We start from the raw sequence: 20,091 nt of genomic DNA, 5'->3' as shown, positions 1-20,091 counted from the left end.
TTTAGCACTTCTCATTTCAGCTTTTCCCAAGTCTATTAATTCTGACACTCCTCCTGGGTGCATTCCATAAACTATATGGAATGGACTCTGCCATGTACTCCTGTTAGGAGAATCATTATAAGCATATTCAGCCTATGCTAAAATTTGATCCCACTATTTTGGATGTTCACCTGCAGGAATTCTCAAAAGATTACCCAAGCTTCTATTTACAACTTCAGTTTGTCCATCAGTTTGAGGATGATAAGCTGAACTAAAACTCCGTTTAGTACCAAGCTTCTTCCACAATGTCCTCCAGAAATGACCAACAAATATGGTGTCTCTATTTGAAACAATGCTCTTAGGTAACCCATGCAACCTTACAATCTCCTTAAAAAAAATATTAGCAATGTGAGTAGCATCACTAGTTTTATAACATGGAATAAAATCTACCATTTTAGAAAATATGTCCACCACAACATAAATTGAATCATTTCCTCTTTGATTTTTTGGTAAACCCAAAACAAAATCGATACTTACCATATCCTAAGGTCCATTTGAAATAGGTAATGGAACATACAAACTTGTGTTTTGGCTCCTTCCCTTTGCATATTGACAGACTTTACAAGTTTTCACATACTTTTCCACTTAAGATCTCATCTTTAGCCAGAAATAAAACCCACTCACTTGCTCATAAGTCTTGCCTGCACCAAAATATCCTCGAAGTCCACCACTATGTTTCTCCTTGATTAAATTTTCTCTCATAGAACAATTTGGTATGCACAACTGATTTCTTTTAAGCAACAATCCTTCTTGCAAGAAAAAATCTAGCCACTTACCTCTGTCTAACAAAACAAGATTTTTACAAGCTTCAAATGCCTCTTTAAAATCTAAATTTTTCTCATACAATTCTTTGAGAAAATCAAAACCCAGCACTTGAATTTGACTTTCCTGAACTAAAATTCTTTTTCTACTTAAGGCATCTGCTACCTTGTTTGATTGGCTAATTATATGCTTCAATACAAAATTTAAACTTTGAAGATATTCTACCCATTTTTCATGTTTTTAACTAAGCTTTGGCTATTGCATAATGTATTGCAATGCATGGTTGTCTGAATAAAGTATAAACTCCTTAGACATCAATTAATGTCTCCACTTTTTAATTGATTGTACAACTGCATAAAATTCCTTATCACAAGAAGAATATTTCTTCTTTGATTCATTAAGTTTTTCACTGAAATAAGCTACAGGTCTGTCCTCCTAACTTAAAACACTCCGAATAGCTTCTCCACTAGAATCACATTTCACTTGAAAAGGTTTATTAAAATCATACAAAATTAAAATAGGTTTCTCAATGATCTTCCTTTTCAATAGTTGAATGTTCTTCTCTTCTTTAGCGGTCCATTTAAATGGTTGTTTATCCTTCTTGATAGTGTCAATAATAGAAGCATTGATCTTACTAAAAGTTCTTATGAGCTTTCTATAAAAACTAGCAAGACCATGAAAACTTCTTACCTTAAAAACACTTTTCAGTGAAGGCCACTCTATGATTTCCCTGATCTTCTCTGGATCCATCTTTAATCCATCATCAGAAACAACAAAGCCAAAATATACCAACTCTTCCATCATGAATGAGCATTTCTTTAAATTTAGTAGCAAATTTTCTTGTTGTAGCTTTTGTAAGACATAACTCAGATGTCTCATATGTTCCTCTTTAGATCTGTTGTAAACTAATATATAATCCAGACATACTATGACAAATTTACTAATAAATTCTTTCAGCACTTCATTCATAAGCCTCATAAATGTACTAGGAGCATTTGATAACCCAAAATGCATTACCATCCATTCATGCAGTCCTTCATTTGTTTTAAAATAAGTTTTCCACTCATCTCCTTCTCTAATCCTTATTTGATGATAACCACTTTTTAAATCCATCTTTGTAGAATATCTTTCTCCACTTAAACAATCCATCAAATCTTCAATTCCAGGTAAAGGGAATCTATACCTGATTGTTATCTTGTTGATTTCTCTTGAATCAGTGCACATTCTCCAGCCTCCATATTTATTTGGACTCAGGACTGTTGACACTAAACAAGGACTCAGGCTCTCTCTAATCATTCCTTTATCTAACAATTCCTGAACCTGTTTTATGATTTCTTCATTTTTTGTGGGAGTCATCCTATAAGCTGCTTTATTTGGTATATTTTCTCCTGGAATCAATTCTATATGATGACTAATTTTTCTAATGGGTGGTAACTCATCATGCAAATCATCTACAATGATATCACAATAGTTTTCTAGCATCTCTTGAATTTCTATTGGAAAATTAGAAATCTTAGTGGAAGTCATTATTACCTTGTGTTTGCAAACCAATGCAAAAATTTACCTCATCCTCTTCAATGTGCTGCAAGTATTCTTTCCCACTAAGCAATAAGGTCTTTGGATTAGATTTTCTTGATGCATCCTCTTCTTCCATAGGCAGCAATGTATGGTTAACACCATCTTTACCAAATTTGTATGTGTTCTTTTTCCCATCATGCATAGCTCCTCTGTCATACTACCAAGTTCTTCCCAGCAATATGTGACACACATCCATAGGAATCACATCACAAAAAAATTTGTCTTTGTATTTGCCCAATTGCAACTCCACTTCACACTGTTCATTCACTAACAACTGATGTCATTTTTGAATCCATGACACCTTGTAAGGTGTTGGATGTTTCTTTGTCTTTAATTTCAGCTTTTCCACCACTTCTGTAGAGACCAAATTATCAATACTGCCACTATCAATTATCATGTGACATCTTTTTCCTTGAACCTTGAACACAGTCCTAAACAAAGTCTTTCTTTGTGCTGGTTCAACAACTTCCTTTGTTGGCTTTAGCAAAACTTTGTTAACTACCAAAGGTTCCCCTTTCTCTGGTACATTTTCTTCTTCTAGCACCTTTGCTGCTTCCTCTTCAGTCTTAACAACAATTACATTTCTCTGATTGGTTCCTACATTTTCTGGGCACTCATAGGCTCTGTATCTTAGCTTATTACATCTGTAACATCTGATTTTTGTTCCTCTACCTCTGCCTCCTCTTCCTCCAAAAAACTCCTTCTGCCACTTGCATCACCTTCTGTGTGTGTATGCTAACTCGAGCTGATGCTAGGTCCATCTCTAGGTGTTGTCGATCTTCCTCTACCACCTTGACTTCCCCTTCCTCGGAAACTACCTCTACTTCTGGAAGATTGCTTCATCATGAGTTTTTCTTCAGCCTTCAAAACCATCTGATAAGCCTCTTCCACCGTTTTAGGAGACAAAAAACTTATCTCATCTTGGATCTCCATTCTGAGACCACTTATGTATCTTTCAACCCTCTCATCTGTAACTTGAATTTGTTGAGCTCTTATGCTTACCTTGTAAAATTCCTTTGTGTATTCATTCACTATCAAAGACCTCTGTCTAAGGTTCTGCATCTGTCTATATAAAGAAATTTGATAATCACTTGGCAAAAAATTACCTCTCAACTATACCACCATCCCGTTCCAATCTCTAATTGGCTTCTTACCATGTCCTTTTCTTTCTGCCTATATTCCATCCCATCAAAGTGCTGCATGTCCTTTCAATTTGTGACAACAAATTTCACTCACCTTCCCTCTTCCATTTCTTCATAATAAAAGAATTTTTCCATGCTATTAATCCAGTCTATCAAATCCTCAAGGTTTAAACCTCCTGTATAAACTGAACCCTCAATTCTGGGTTTAGATGTGGATCCCAACACTAATTTAATGAATCTCATTTCAAGAGTAATTTTTGCAGGTTCCTCTTCTTCTGTAGCTTCAACTTCATGCTCACCGGCATCTCCATCTCTTTGATTTCCCATTCCCAATGCTTCTAGTCTAGCTTTCATCTATTCCATAACATCCAACACTTCAGCATTTTCAACTAGTCTTCCTCTTCTTTGACGACCACCACATCTTCCTCCAACTTTGAAAGCCATGTTGGACTTCTTTCTCTGATCTTTGAGATGTTGATCAGTGTTAATAAGATGTTCTCATACCACTAATGGTGGGTTGGTTGTAGGTGTTAAGGATAATTGTTCAAAACCAGAACAATCTCTTATAGTTCAGGCGAGACTTCTTCTCGTGTTTCCTTTGGAATATCAGTCATCAACCTCTAATTTTAGATATTTTGCTAAAATAGCAGAACTGTTGTTTTTACCCAAAATAAGGAAAACCTTCCCTTTTCCCATGAAATCAGAAAGAATTAAAACTTTGGTTTATAACCTCTTCATGTCTGTCTTTCCACAAACCTTTATTGCGTTAATTCTCCACTGTCGATCTCAACACTCAATCCAATGGTTATCGCTTCCCCACTTGCAAACTAGTTGGACGATCTCCACCGTTCATCAATCTTGCTTGATCCAACAATTGGCACGTAATCTCGCATGGATTCTTGCACGATGTTTAACAAGCCAAGAGCATGCGAGAAAAGAAGTTTTTCCATGCTACGTGTCGGCTGCTAAGTGGAATCGAGTGAAAATTCCAAATACAACTTACCACCTTAAGACTACGCGAGAAACAACTTTCCCCTACAAACACTGCTTTACTATTCCATTAACGCCTATGCTTGGTTGCCCAAGATAATTGTTAGATCTATTGCCTCTCTCGACCATACAGTTCAGACTTTTTCCTGGGTTTCTTATGAATTTATCAAAATTTCTTCATTTCGCCAAGTTTTTTAGTGCTTCTGCCAAGTTTAAACTATGTCTAAGTTATATTAAGGACATCGCTAACTAAACTCTATGGGTTTGAAATACATCCTAATTAACTCAATACATAGTGAATGAAGATTTAAACGTGATAACACAAGATAATATAAAATCTAGTTTTAAAGGCCAAACTGGAAATCAACAACAATCAAAGATATTTCGAAGGAAACTTAAAACCTCCAGGACTGACCATTCATGCACAGAATATACAGAAATACATAGAGACTTCAAATTTTACAGTCTAATCCTCCACAACCAAATCCATTTACATTCATTTAAAACTTAAATAAATACCATTACATAGAACAATTAGATCCTAAATCTATGGATCAAAACTACCTAATCCTATCCAGTCTACATGATATTCTCCTTGAGAATCTCAACTAATCCTAACTACTTCAATTAATTACAAGATAATCCAAATCCCTGAAATCTAGCTCAAATCGTATCTAGAAATCTTCGTAAATTGACAACTAAAGGATCCCAATGCTTTGCCTGTAAACTTTTTTTCATATTTTTGGAATGAAATCGAAGTCTTTTGTCTTCAAGCGTGATGCTCCTACATCAAAAGTAATTATTCATAGAATACAGATGAAATAATAATAATAATAAAATAATTATTTTATTAGAAAATTTTAAAAATTTAAAATATTAAAAAGAGAAAGGATTATAATATAATATAATACTATATTAAGGGTATAATATTTATTCATTAAATATTTATTCAAGATCATGGTTATAAACTAACTAGATTTATTAATTAAAATGGTAATAAATTTTAACTACAAAGAGAGAATGTAAAATGATTGATTTTGTATAGGATACGGATAAAAAGAGAAGAAGTTGGGAATCAACTTTTCGTCAGCTTCCAACCATCATCTCTATTGAGATTGATCGCATGTTTCTCAATCTCAATGGCTTCTCTTAGCTTCCTATGATGGAAATGATTAATCTTGGTGATGACATGGGTATCCTCAATGCACACGTGGTGTTTAGATTTTACCGCATGTTCGGCTAAAGCTGAGGAATGAGAGCGACAATGCCTAATGTCAGCTACATGTTCTTGGATTCTTTGGTTGATGGATCTTCCAGTTTCACCAATGTAAGGAACCCCACATGAGCAAGGAATTGAGTAAACCCCTTTCATGTCTTTAGGGTTAACCGAGTCTTTCACAGATCTAAGAGAGTTTCTAATGGTGGTAAGGGGTTTGAAAATCGCAACAACATTATTCTTTTTAAGAATATGAGCAATTTTATCGGTGGTCCCTTGGATGAAGGGCAACAACACATTGGAATTACGAACATCACGAGCAAGCTTAACTCGAGATTCTTTAGAGGCTCTTTGAAAGGCTCTGAGGCCTTGCTGTCTGCTATAGCCATTATTTTCAAAAACTCTCAAGAGATGAGATTTCTCTTCTTCAAGGTGATTCTCATCAGAAATCCTAAGAGCCCAGGTGGCAAGAGTGTTAAGAACCCCCATCTTTTGGGCTGGAAAATGATGAGAAGTTGCATGAAGGTACTGTTCGGTGTGGTTTTTTTGGTGAAAAAGTGAGAAACAAAACCATCATCCATCCTAGAGAGGAGAATATCAAGAAAAGGAAGGCACCCATTATCTTCGACCTCCATTGTGAATTTTATGGATTCAGATTGGGAATTAAGATGACGGAGAAACAAATCTAACTTCTCACGACCATGGGGCCAAACGACACAAGTATCGTCAAAAACATTTTCCATTTATTAGGGTTGAACGGAGCAGAGGCCAAGGTTTTACTCTCGAAATATTCTATGAATAAGCTAGCAACTATGGGTGGAAGAGGGGAACCCATAGAAACCCCACAGGTATGTTCAAAGAACTCACCTTGGAAGCTGAAAAATGTGGAGGTGAGGCACACACCTACTAACTTCGCAGTGTCAATATCAGTTATCTGAGTAATGACTCTGATGGCCTCCTGGATGGGAATTTTGGTCTAAAGGGAAACAACATCAAAACTTACTATCTAATCCTCAGGGTAAAGTCTAATATCTTTCACCTCTTTGATAAGGGAAGTAGTCAAGGACTTAGTGTGACAAATGAGAGGTTTGAGCTTGCAAGCCAGAAATTTAGCGAGGAGGTACAATGTCCCACCTATTTTGTTGACTATAGGTCTGGAGGGGACGCCATGTTTATGAATCTTTGGAAGGCCATAAATTCTGGGCATAAGAGGATTACTTTTGATAAGATTTTTGCTAAGGGAATTTAGACAAATATCGGACTTAATGGTTAGCTCGATTTGTTTAGACATGTTTTTAAGGGCATTCTTTTTAAGCTTAATATAACTACCACTATTATGAAGATGGTGAATCATTTCGTTGATATAATCAGCCTTATCAAGGATTACAATGGCCCCACATTTATCCCTCTTTAGGACAACAATGTGACGGTTTTCCCTTAAGGATTTACTCAATTCCTTGCTCATGTGGGGTTCCTTACATTTGTGAAACTGGAAGATCCATCAACCAAAGAATCCAAGAACATGCAGCTGACATTAGGCACTGTTGCTCTCATTCCTTAGCTTTAGCCAAACATGTGGTAAAATCTAAACATCGTGTGTGCATTGAGGATACCCATGTCATTGCCAAGGTTAATCATTTCCATCATAGGAAGCTAAGAGAAGCCATTGAGATTGAGAAACATGTGATCAATCTCAATAGAGATGATGGTTGGAAGCTGAGAAGAAGCTGGATCCCAGCCCTTTCCTCTTGACTAATTTTTTATTATTATTATTATTTTTATCTGTATTCTATACAGAATCACCATTTTACATTCTCTCTTCGTAGTTAGAATTTATTAGCATTTGGAACTGACTCTGTTATGAAATTGGGGTTTGCGGATCTAGGGAAAAGCTCTGCAACTTGAACTAGGGTTAGGGTTTTGATGTTGGGTACCATGGCAGGATGCGCAGGGGGGAGTGTTGCTCCCTACTACAGTCAAGTAGTTATGGATAGAAGCAAGGACGTGGGAAAGAAGCGTTTCAAGAAGCCACTGGAGAAGGTAACATGAGAAAGTAATACGGACACATTGGGAGGAAACAAACCTCATGAACAGGAAGAGGAGTAGCAAGAAGCAAGGAAGGAAAAGGAGAAGGGGTATAGTAGTCAGAAAGCTACTACTATAAGAACATCTAGGGTCTGCAAACCTAAGTCGAACACCATCCCTCGGGTCATCTTGAGTGACCCTACGCTACAAGCGCATAGGGATCATATGACGAAACATGTGATTATCTGCAAATTCATGGGAATATGGCTAACAAAGAGGGCACTACATGTTTGGATAGGGACCTAGTTGTAGCCAAATGGGGAGATTACTCTTCATCTAGGATCCATGGGCTTTTTCACAGTAGTATTCACAAGCCCAGAGGATAAAGACGGAGTATTTGAAGGAGGGCCATATTTCTACAATGTTGCAGGTCTCTACATGTGGCCATGGACAATGAACTTTGTTCCGGAATGTGAGACATTTTCATCGATTTCGGAATGGATCATACTATACTCCCTTCCTCTGTATTATTGGTTACCAGAATCGCTGAAAACAATAGGCAACAAATTGGGGAATTTTCGAAAGATCTCAGATGCGACTCTGAAAGGAAAATACGCCTCCTTCGCCCGAATCTGTGTGGAAAGGGACTTATATGGAACACTCCCAGAAGAATGGGTACAGGCAGTGGACTATGAACACATCCCATTTAGGTGCCACAAATGCCATGAGCATGGGCATCTATATAGATATTTCCCAACAAATAAGAGGGGAGGGGCTTCACAAGCCACCTCTAAATTAGACATGTTTATTATCTCAGAGGAACTCTTTCACTCAGGCCCAGCCATGACAACTACTATTCTTCCTTTTGGAGGTTCGGATCATTGGCCTATTTAGCTCGAAGCCACTTTTATAGGCATACCAAAAAATAGACCTTTCAGGTTTGAGAATGCCTGGCTCTCTCATCTTGAATTCAACAGTAATATTGACAAATGGTGGAAAGAGGATCTAAACATCCAAGGCACCAAAATTTTCATGCTCCAACAGATGTTTAAACATATCAAAGCTAAGCTTAAAATCTGGAACAAAAAGGAATTTGGATATATCTTCAAAGCCAAAAGAGAAGTTGAATAGAAACTCCAGGGAATCAATAGGATCAACATTGCAAAGGGCTTTACCGAGGAGCAGAAAAAGCTAGATGAAACTTTGTAGGAAGAATGGGAAGATTGGTGCTTACAAGAGGAGATTTTCTTGAGGTAGAACTTAAGGATACAATGGAAAAAAGAGGGAGAAAGAAACACAGAGTTCTTCCACAAATCCACCATGGATCATAGGGCACATAACAAAATTACAAAGCTCAAAGACTCTGAAGGGAGAGAAATTTTCTCTCACAAAGACGTGGAATCTCCCCTTGTACAACACTTCCTCAGTATTGCAAAGGAGCCCCTGGAGGACAGATCCAGGTTCATCAACCATTTCACAGAGTACATCCCTTAGATGGTCACCAGAGAAGACAACCATAATCTTAACAAGCCAGTGTCGGAAGAGGAGGTCAGTGAGGTGATCAATAAAAGTCAAAATTGAAAAGCTCTAGGCTCGGATGGGTTTAATGTATACTTCTTCAAAGCATGTTGGAAAATAGTCAAACAGGATATCCTTGAGGTGGTGGAAGATTCAAGAAGATCTAAGAAGGTATTGAGGGCATTTAATGCTTCCTTCATAGCTTTGATCCAAAAAAAGGAAAATTCCATGATTCTAGATGGCTCTAGACCCATAGCCTTATGCAATGTGGTGTATAAAATTATTTCGAAGGTGATAGCCAATAGACTCAAGCCACTTTTACGAGCTCTCATCTCAGAGGAGAAAAAACGATATGTCGAAGGAAGACAAATTCTCAATAATATTATCCAAGCTCATGAGGTGGTACACTCTCTCAAAAGCAGCAAACAAGCTAGTGTGGTCATTCAATTAGATCTGGTGAAAGCTTATGACAAGCTACGCTAGTCTTATATAAGGGCAGTTCTAAAAGCCTATGGCTTCGATCACAACCAGATAAGATGGGTTATGGCACTAGTCACCACAACTAGTTTCTCCATATTGCTTAATGACACTCCTTCAAGACTCTTCACACCCTCCAAAGGTCTCAGGAAAGGGGATCCGCTCTCACCCTTCCTCTTTGTTCTCATGATCGAAGCGCTTGGTAGAGCATTCAAAAGAGCTAATGTTGAAGGAAGAATTTAGGTCATCAAACTCACCTTGGATGGAGCGGCAAATACACATCAACAATTTGTGGATGACACAATGCTACAGCGCTTACCCATTGTCATGAAACTAGAACGATCAAACAAATTTTGAACTATTTTGCTATGGCTGCTGGCACAGAGGTAAGCCTCAACACATAATTTTTTTTTTTCTTTAACATTGACATTGCTATTCAATGTAATATCACCAGAATTCTTGGGTTTCAAAGGGACCAGCTACCATCGAAGTATTTGGGCATACCTCTCAGAGATACACCTCTCAGCAAGGAAGTGTGGGAGCCAATTGTAAATAAATTTTAGGACAATATTCGAAAATGGACATGCAGGTCTTTAAATTTGGCAGGGCGCATTGTGCTCACACAAGCTGTACTGCAGGCCATTCCCATATTTATGTTCTCAACTCTTCCCACTCCTCAAGGAGTCAAGCAGTAGATTAGGAGCGTACAAAGGGAATTTCTATGGGGCAAAGCAGAGGTAAAAAGAAATGGGCTTTAGTAGCTTGGGATAAGATCTGTAAACCCAAGAGCCATGGTGGCTTGGGGCTTCATGATCCGGAAACCATTAGCAAGGTCTCGGGAGCCAAACTTTGTTGGAGATGGATCAAGGAATTGATCGACTACTCCCTGGGCTAAGCTATGGAAGGAAAAATATGCAAAGAATTGGCAGGAGAAAGATCACATTAGAATGTCCGGGCACATAAAGAGCCCCACATTTGGAACCTTGCCTGGGATAATAAAAGTATTGATCAGAAACATAGCTTCTGGGAAATTCGAGCTGGGAACCTAGCACGATTTTGGGAGGATAACTGGTAGCAGGAACCCAACTTGTACAAGGATGAATTAGTAACTGTCAAGAATGACACAGATAACAAAGGTCTACTTATGGTAAAAGACTTCTGGGACCAGGAAAGGAACAATGGAAATTGGAGAACTTGGAAGGATCTAGCGCACAATGAAGAGAGTCCTATGAGGACCCAGGAAGACTCCCTTTTCCAGGATCTAGAGCATAGGATATCCTCCTTGCCTGACCAGCTAAGATGGGGAAAGAACAACGAAGGAAACTTTAATCTCAAAGAAGCTAAAAAGATAGAAACCAGATTTAACTATCCTAATCCTAATTAAGTTTTGAAGAATCTTTGGCAGAGCCCACATTGGATGAAAATAAAACTATTTATTTGGCTACTTCATCATAGGAAAATCTTAACTTAGGAGAATCTCCTAAAAAAGGATATATTGGACCTTCCAAATGCTACCTTTGTGACTCGCAAGAGGAGATGATGGACCACCTTCTTAACCTCTGCCCATTCACCTCCATCGTGTGGGAATGGGTGGCCTCAATCTTTCAGCAAAATCATAGGGACAGACTTAGCATATCCAATACTTTGAAGAATTGGAGGAAAGACTTCTTAGGGAACGAAATTATTAATAGAGCCTAGACCCTGGTTCCAGGCTTTGTCATTTGGAATGTCTGGAAAGAGTGCAATAGTTGAATCTTCAAGAACAAAGCAAAGATTCCACAGCATATAATTGACCAAATTTTAAGGCAGCTCAAAGACACAGTCAGTAGCCTATTGAAAACACTTCTTAAGGACCCTCCTCTACCCCAAGATGCGACTATTCTTTTACATTTGGGTCCTCAATCCATAAGCCCACAGGGAGTTATCAAGGAAGTGATCCAAATAAATTTAGATATAAAAATTTGGAAGCCTCCTCCTTATGCTTTCTTAAAGGTCAATATAGATGGAGCATCTAAGGGAAACCCAGGGTTAACTAGTTTTTGGGGTGTTATAAGAGATGAACAAGGTCAAATTACAAAAATATTTCATGGCCACTTAGGAAAGGCAACTAATAACATGGTGGAACTCATCGCCCTAGAGTAATGCTTGGAAATATTGGTGGATTCAGATTCTCATAATGTCATGATTGAAGCAGATTCAAAACGGATTATCAGAGCAGCCAAGAAAATATGTAATGGTACATCACTGGATAAAGTGTCGAAGCAATAGAGGCTCTCATAATATTTCACTGTATCTACTAACACCTGCAAATCCTAAAAACTGTAAGCTTTGTCCATGTGAAGAGAAAAGCTAACATGGTAGCCGACCGTTTCGTGAATGAAGTTGTGATTAAAAAGGTAAGGGACACCCGGTATATCTGGGAGCTGATACCCCCAGGAAAACTTTTAGAGGACTGTCTCAATCAGGCTGCCAAAGATATGGAACAATGGGAAAGGTCGAGAACATAGGAGGAAAATGAAGGAAGTAGGGGCATAAGGATAGATTCTCGAAGCATGGAAGGTTCGTCAAAGTGGTTCAATGGATCAATGGATACATAGTGATTCAGCGAAAAGCAGAGAAAATGGGGATTAAGCACAGATCCATCTTAAATCCATCCAAGGAGCAGGAAGCATCTGAAGGGGTCATCGACGGTCATCGCTTGGCAGTTAAGTATGAAATTCCTTTCGCGAGGAAGTGGTTTCTTATACCACAAGTAGTATTTCGGAAGAGGCAGAAGTGGGAACTGGTATTTTGAGGAGGGCTTCCAATTCCTCTCGGCAAGTGACAGATAGCAGTGGGAAGGAAGAGGATACCACTTTTTGGGTGGGTATTCCCCGAGCTACATGTCCACCCAAAATATATGCAGACTGTTGGATACATGAAGGGATGATCAATGGTGGAGGGTTGGATGCACCGGGAATGCGGACCCGCATTTTTAGGGTCACGAATGTAATTATTTTGAATTCTGAACTTTTAAATAGTGGGGTTGGGTATTTTTATATTATTTTACCTGGGTTAGTCATATATACAGATTGTGGGGTTGGTTGTTCAAGACAATTCTGCTTCAGTTAGGTCATGTGGGCCATTTTTTGGTAAACGCAAGGAAGTTTGGTTTACCCTGTAAAATATGTAATGTAACGGTTTCAGTTAATAGAAAGTTCCACTCTTATTTGACTAAAAAAAAAGAATTTATTACCATTTTAATTAATAAATCTAGTTAGTTATAACCATGATCTTGAATAAATATTATACCCCTAATATAGTATTATATTATATTATAATCCTTTCTCTTTTTAATATTTTTAATATTTTTTTTTTTAATAAAATAATAATAATAATAATAATTTCATATGTATTCTATGAATAATTAATTATTTTTCATTCTCTCCTCGTTAATAGAATTTAATTAATAAATCTAGTTAATTTATAATCTTGAATAAAATTAATTATCATACCTTTATTTATTATTATATTATATTATTCCTTTCTCATCACTAGTAGCAAATGAGCAATTAGTGACTAGGTGACTAAAAAAATTCGTCACTGCAACTTTTCCAAGTGAAATACTGTTGGAAAAAATATTCGGGGGGGGGGGGGGGGGGGGGGGGGGGTTCAATCAGTATTAGCACATCAATAGCCTTTTCATTTCCATAATCAGATTTATATACACTACTTCAGTGAAGGGAACTTGCGTGTACACGCAACTGTATTGAGGGCAACTAGCGTATATCCAAAAAACTTATGATTCAGCTAATTCATCATATGTTGATCTTTAATCAATGCATTAGTACTTCATTAACAGCATAAACAGTAACGAGGTGCAGTAAAAATAAAACAGACCATCACACATAGGAAACACACATGAACACTAAGATTTAAGGTGGAAACTAATGTGGGACAAAAGCCACCTGCTGCTGTCTTCTTTAATATAACAAAACCTATTTAAAATCTTGTATTGGTGTAGACTCATACCAATATGCATGCTTCTACCTATAGAAGGCTACAACCTTCTCTCATTCTCTAGCTTCTACTAGAAGGGAGCTACAACCCCCTAGCTTTTGTAATAGCCAATATCTTTACTAGCACATAGGCGCCAAGCTACATAAGGCTACAACCTTCTCTCTTCCTCCAGGGACCACGTTTCATAAATTTTCATACTGAATACTCCTGGGACACATCACCATAATCTAAAGGCCACGTTTCATCCAATTTTGATACTAAGCTCATCAACAACATTGAAGCTCAAAATCAATCACCAGTGCAAAACATCTATCAAATACATCTGCTTCAACCAATCACTGAAACTCAATCACCAATCTCTGAATCAACCACAACTAAATCAATAAATCACTGACAACCCATCATTACTGAAGCAAATCACAATCAACCAATCTAAACATTCAGAGTACTGTCATCATCACATAGTCACCAGAACACAGAGTAGCACCCAAAACTTTGCAACAACCACTAGAACCAACTGCAAATTCAAATATCATATTTCATAATGTATACGCTACTTTGATGAGACAAACCCCCTTGTATACGGTCTTTTAAAAAAGTGAACCAGCGTATATGTCTGCAAGTATTAATTCATAATTTTGTAGCTATTCCCCACTTCAGTCAGACTCATATCATAACATTAACATAACAACACATGCATCCGTATTCAAATCTATACAGGATCAAACCACATAATGATAGTGCATTCTATGCCTTAAGATCCCAATCCATCATTAGATCTAATCCCTCATCATCCACTAAGGTTCATCCTTGGTTCAGATCCAGCAATGCACCATAACCCAATAACCTGCATACTAGATCTCACACTTCATCATATATTCAATACTTGCACACATTGGCCTAATGATCTTTTCCTCCTTATATAGTTTTATGCCTTTCTCAATACCATGGAACAAAACCACTTAGGACCAATACCTTGGACCAATACCATGGGTCAAATTACCATGGACCAAATACCTTGGACCAAAAACATAGTTTTCCAACATGTACGCGCTTTCCCTCTTGTGAAAGTGTATGTGTATGTTCTATGCTCCTCTTGTTCTATTAACCCGTGTGTATACGCTTCTTTGTTAAGGTGAACCTGCGTATACCTCTCTTTCTTCATTCTTTGTAGTCTGATCATTAATTCTTTTCTATTGACCTGATGCACTGTGATCTGTCATCTGAGTAAGCTACCATCAAGGACAACACTTGAATCATAATGCCAACAATCTCACCCTTTCGACTTGATGGCAACAACCACACCAAGTCACTCTCCCCCTTTGACATCAAGGGCAAAGGGTGAACCAAGATATTCTCTCCCTTTGATATACATTATGTTGTCCATACTCCCCCTGAGTACATGCTGAAATCTCTTATTGAGCTGCCCCTTTGTACATGTTAAGATGTACCAATCCATCCATGCTCCCCCAGAGCACATGCAGAGTCTGCAAAAAAATATTTTTCAAAAGAATAGCATGACTTTATAACTCAACTAAGTGAGTATGACCTTCCTATCACCAATGACTCATACATATATCCATCTCCCAACCAAGTGGGGATATACCAAGTTTGACTCACCCACCCAACCAAGTGGGGATATACCAATTGTTTATACATGACTAAAATAGAAATTATTACATCATCCTTCCCATGCAAAGTGGGGTTACAAATTAGGTCTTTGCATGACCTTTACATCAAATGATATACATGACTTTTATTACAAAGACCAACAAACTAAATGTTATGAAACCAGCTCAAGAAAAGATAGAAAAGATAGATCAACGCCTTAGAATTCAGCCTCTTCGAGGGGGTAACCTCCTTTACATTACATAAATGAACAATTCTTGGATGATACAAATGGATAGACCTCCTTTCTATATATAGGAGTCTAAGGGGTCATAACTTAATCAGAGCCGACATAACAATAATAATGTAAGGGCACATTAATAACAATAGTGGGCTTCTATGAGGCACAATAGTAACAATATGGGCACTACATGGGTACATCAATATAATAAGTGGGTTATACTAATAACAATGAGGGGTTACACTAGTAGTATAGGGGCCTAACATGCCCCTCTCCTTCAAAAAGCGTTGTCCTCAACGCTTGAGTAGTTCTTGAAGCTTCTGTGTAAAATTCTTGTCCTCCCATGTGGAATATTTAGTGGGTAAGTTCTTCCACTTGATGAGATACTCTAAAATTATTGATTTCGTAGATGTTGAGTTCTTGTTTCTATGACTGCTCCAGGTTCCAATATGATTTTTCCTTCCTCTTCAATTTCTGGTAATATTTTTTGAATTGGGATATTTTGCAACTCTTGAATAAGTGGCCATACTTCTTCGTCCTTCTTCCATTCATCCCTTGCTTTGTTTATCCAATCTGTTTGGATAATATAAATAGCAAAAAACAATGCTTCCACATCCTCATCCTTGAAGAGTCTTCCCATTCAGTAAGGTCGCCATTTTTTAAGTGCATATAGTAATGCCAACATTTGCTTTTCATAAATAGCTTGCTTGAGATGTAGCAGTAAAAATACCCAATCACCTACATCAAAACATTTTTCACTACGATGTTGGTATACCTGTTGTTTCGTTTGATTTTGCACCGAAGTCTTGTTATCCTTTAAAAGTTGGAGAACTTGTTGTTGATGCTCGATGTGATCTTTCACTACTTGAACCTTTTTCTTCTTTATATGTCCTTCTATCTCTAGAGTTTGAGGAGTGGTAATTTCTTCCAACCCTTTACAAGATATGGTTGGATTCATTTCTTGATTCTCGATGTGATCTTTCACTTCTTGAACATTTTTCTTCTTGATATGTCCTTCTATCTTGATAGTTTGAGGAGTGGTATTTTCGAACAATGAATTACAAGATATGGTTGGATTCATTTCTTCTTTCTCGACGTGATCTTTCACTTCTTGCACCTTTTTCTTCTTGATATGTCCTTCTATCTTGAGAGTTTGAGGAGTGGTAATTCTTGCCAATGCTTTACAAGATATGGTCTAATTCATTTCTTCTTTCTCTGGGGTGGGGTCCTGGCGTATATCTTCTTCTTTTGATGTTTCTTGATCCTTTTCTTCCTCCTCTTCATATTCTATGTAATATAATTTCTTCTCAGCACACTTATGACCTTTAGGGCATTTGCTATCACAATTGTAACAAAGCCCTTTTTCTCTTTTTTCTTCCAATTGTTGTGGTGTAACCCTTGTAGGTTGTGGAAGGCTAGGAGAAACAACACTTCCATCTTTATAGTTGTGAGGGATATGCTTCCTGGTTTCCATAATTTTGCTTTCCACTATGTCACAAAGCCCTTTTACTCTTTCCAATTGTTGTGGTGTTGCTCTAAAGAAGGTGTTGCTCTTTGTATCCCCATAATGTGCTATCATTTCCTGTTGTGTGTGGAGCATGATTGTTCAAAGGTCTTTGTTTCAGCCGGATGTATACCCCAGGAAGTCTTGTACACCCCTCCACGCGGGGGGGTGCGGGGGGGACTTCTCCCCCCAGTGGGGGTCCCGGTGGGCCGTTCCCCACCGGCTGGGGGGTCCAGGGGCTAGCAGTCCCCCGGCGGGGGCTCAGGGGCAGTGCCCCCGAAGCTAAAAACAAATGTAAAATTGCCTTGTAAAAGTATAATAATTTCTAGTCAATCTGGGTCATTCATTAGGCGGATGATCTGACGGTAGAACTTATGTTTAGTATAGGGTTTTCTGCCCTAGAAGGCAACCCCTCTCTTTGTATGAGGGTATTGTATTTGAGGCTGTGAAATAGATGTGTATTGTGTGAGCGAAAAATAGAGAGGTGAGACTGTGAGAGAAAACAAAGGATATTACAGCGGATTTTCTGTAGGTTGTGTCTCTTCATTTTGTTGGTTAGTAGAAAGGAAGGACTTGCTGTTCGAGGTGGACGTAGCCCAAACTGGGTGAACCACATATATCTGTGTCTCTCTTATTTTGTGCGTTTTCTGTGTTTATATTTCTGCAATATTTTATGTGTTCCATTGCTCCGTAATATATAATTTTCTAACAACTGGTATCAGAGTCGAAGGTCTATTTGGCTGATAAACTCGCAGGAAAGAAGGGTTCTTGGTTTGAGTGGGAGCAATGGCAGAAGATGGTAAGTTTAGGGTCGAGAAATTTAACGGCCAAAACTTCTCGCTGTGGAAGATGCAGATGGAAGATTATCTGTATCAGAAAGATCTATACCTACCATTGGGCAGAAAAAAAAAAGGATGCCGACGGGTATGAAAGATGAAGAATGGAACCTTCTCGATAGAAAGGCACTCGGAACAATACGGTTGTGCGTTGCTGCGTCAGTCGCATTCAACATTTCGAAGGAAACCACGACAGAGGGTTTGATGCAGACGTTGTCGAAACTATATGAAAAAACCTCGACCTCAAAGAAGGTATTTCTTATGAAACGGTTATTTAATATGAATATGTCTGAAGGTGGATATGTTGCAAACCATTTAAATGATTTTAATACAGTTACAAGTCAGTTAAGTTCTGCAGGGGTAAACTTTGATGATGAAGTTAGAGCTTTGTTATTCTTGTGCTCATTACCAGAAAGTTGGAATGGTTTGGTAATGGCCATTAGTAACTCCGTTTCTGGATCTAGTACTTTAAAGTTTGATGATGTTGTCAGTGCTATCCTTAGTGAGGAAATGCGACAGAAAAGCTCTGGTGAGACATTGGGAAATGCTTTGAGTGCAGAGTCTAGAGGAAGAAAAATGGAAAGAGGAAAGAGCTCAGGATATCGCAGTAAATCAAGGAAAGGTAGATCCAAGTCCAAATCGGGGATAGTGTGCTGGAAATGTGGAAAGAAAGGACACCTAAAGAAAGACTGTAGATCTCGGAAGGGAAAAGAAGGAGATGCACAACAAGAAAACAATCATGAAGCAAATGTGACAGGCGAGGTGTTACAAGATGCTTTGATTCTTTCTTTCGAAAATATTACTGATTCCTAGGTGGTAGATTCAGGGGCTTCATTCCATGCCACACCTGATAAGAAATACTTTCATGACTATGTTCAAGGAGATTTTGGACAAGTTTGTTTGGGTGATGATGAACCCTGTAAAATTGTTGGAATGGGTAAGGTTCTTGTAAAACAACAGAATGGAAACCAATGGCTACTAAAGGAGGTAAGGCATGTTCCAGATCTAAAGAAAAATCTGATTTCAACAGGGCAACTAGGCGGTGAAGGTTGTGTGACAACTTTCACAGATAAAGCTTGGAAGGTCACCAAAGGAGCCCTGGTAATAGAAAAAGGCGAAAAGGTTGGTACATTGTATTTATGCAATGGTATTTCTAACTTTGTTAATGCTTTAACTTCCAAAGGAGCAGATGCAGCATTATGGCATCATAGGCTCGGACACATGAGTGAAAAGGGGATGAAGATTCTTCACTCAAGGAATTTGTTGCCGGGTTTGAAGAATGTTGATTTGGATTTCTGTGAGAATTGCATTTATGGAAAACATAAGAGAGTCAGATTTCTCAGAGTTGGGAAAGAAAAGAAGAGCGAAAAATTAGAGCTTGTGCATACAGATGTATGGGGACCTGCTCAGGTATCATCTCTCGGTGGCTCTCATTATTATGTTACTTTTATTGATGATGCAACTAGAAAAACTTGGATTTATTGTATTAAGAATAAATCTGATGTATTTGATACTTTCAAGAAATGGAAAGCTTTGGTTGAGATTGAGATAGGAAAGAAATTGAAGTTTCTTAGATCAGAAAATGGAGGTGAATATTGCAGCAAAGAGTTTGATAGGTACTGTTCAGAACATGGAATTCACAGAGAGAAGATAGTTCCAAGAACACCACAAGAAAATGGTGTCTCAGAAAGGATGAACAGAACAATCATGGAGCGTGCAAGGTGCATGAGATTGCATGCAGGATTGCCTTTACAGTTTTGGGCAGATGCTGTAGATACTGTTGTTTATCTAATAAATAGAGGGCCTTCAAGTTCCTTGGATGGTGGTGTTTCAGAGGAAGCATGGACAGGTAGAAAGGTAAACTACTCTTTTTTAAAGCCTTTTGGTTGTGAGGCCTTTGTCCATATTGATAAAGAAAATAGAACAAAGCATGAGGCAAAGTCAAAGAAATGTACCTTTATTGGATATGGTGTTAATGATTTTGGTTATCGCTTATATGATTACGAAAATCACAAAATCATTAGGAGCAGAGATGTAATATTCAATGAAAAGGTCTTGTATAATAATCAGTTGCAGGAAAAGAAAAAGGAAAAAGAAAACAAGGAATACGCAGTTCTTGATGAAATCACTGAAAAGGTAAAGGTGCCTGAAAATAA

This window comes from Pinus tabuliformis, chromosome 1_2 (assembly GCF_031772625.1).
Source record: "Pinus tabuliformis cultivar Carrire ecotype Pingquan chromosome 1_2, CPIR1, whole genome shotgun sequence".
Taxonomy (NCBI): domain Eukaryota; kingdom Viridiplantae; phylum Streptophyta; class Pinopsida; order Pinales; family Pinaceae; genus Pinus; species Pinus tabuliformis.
This window is presented reverse-complemented; position numbering follows the sequence as displayed.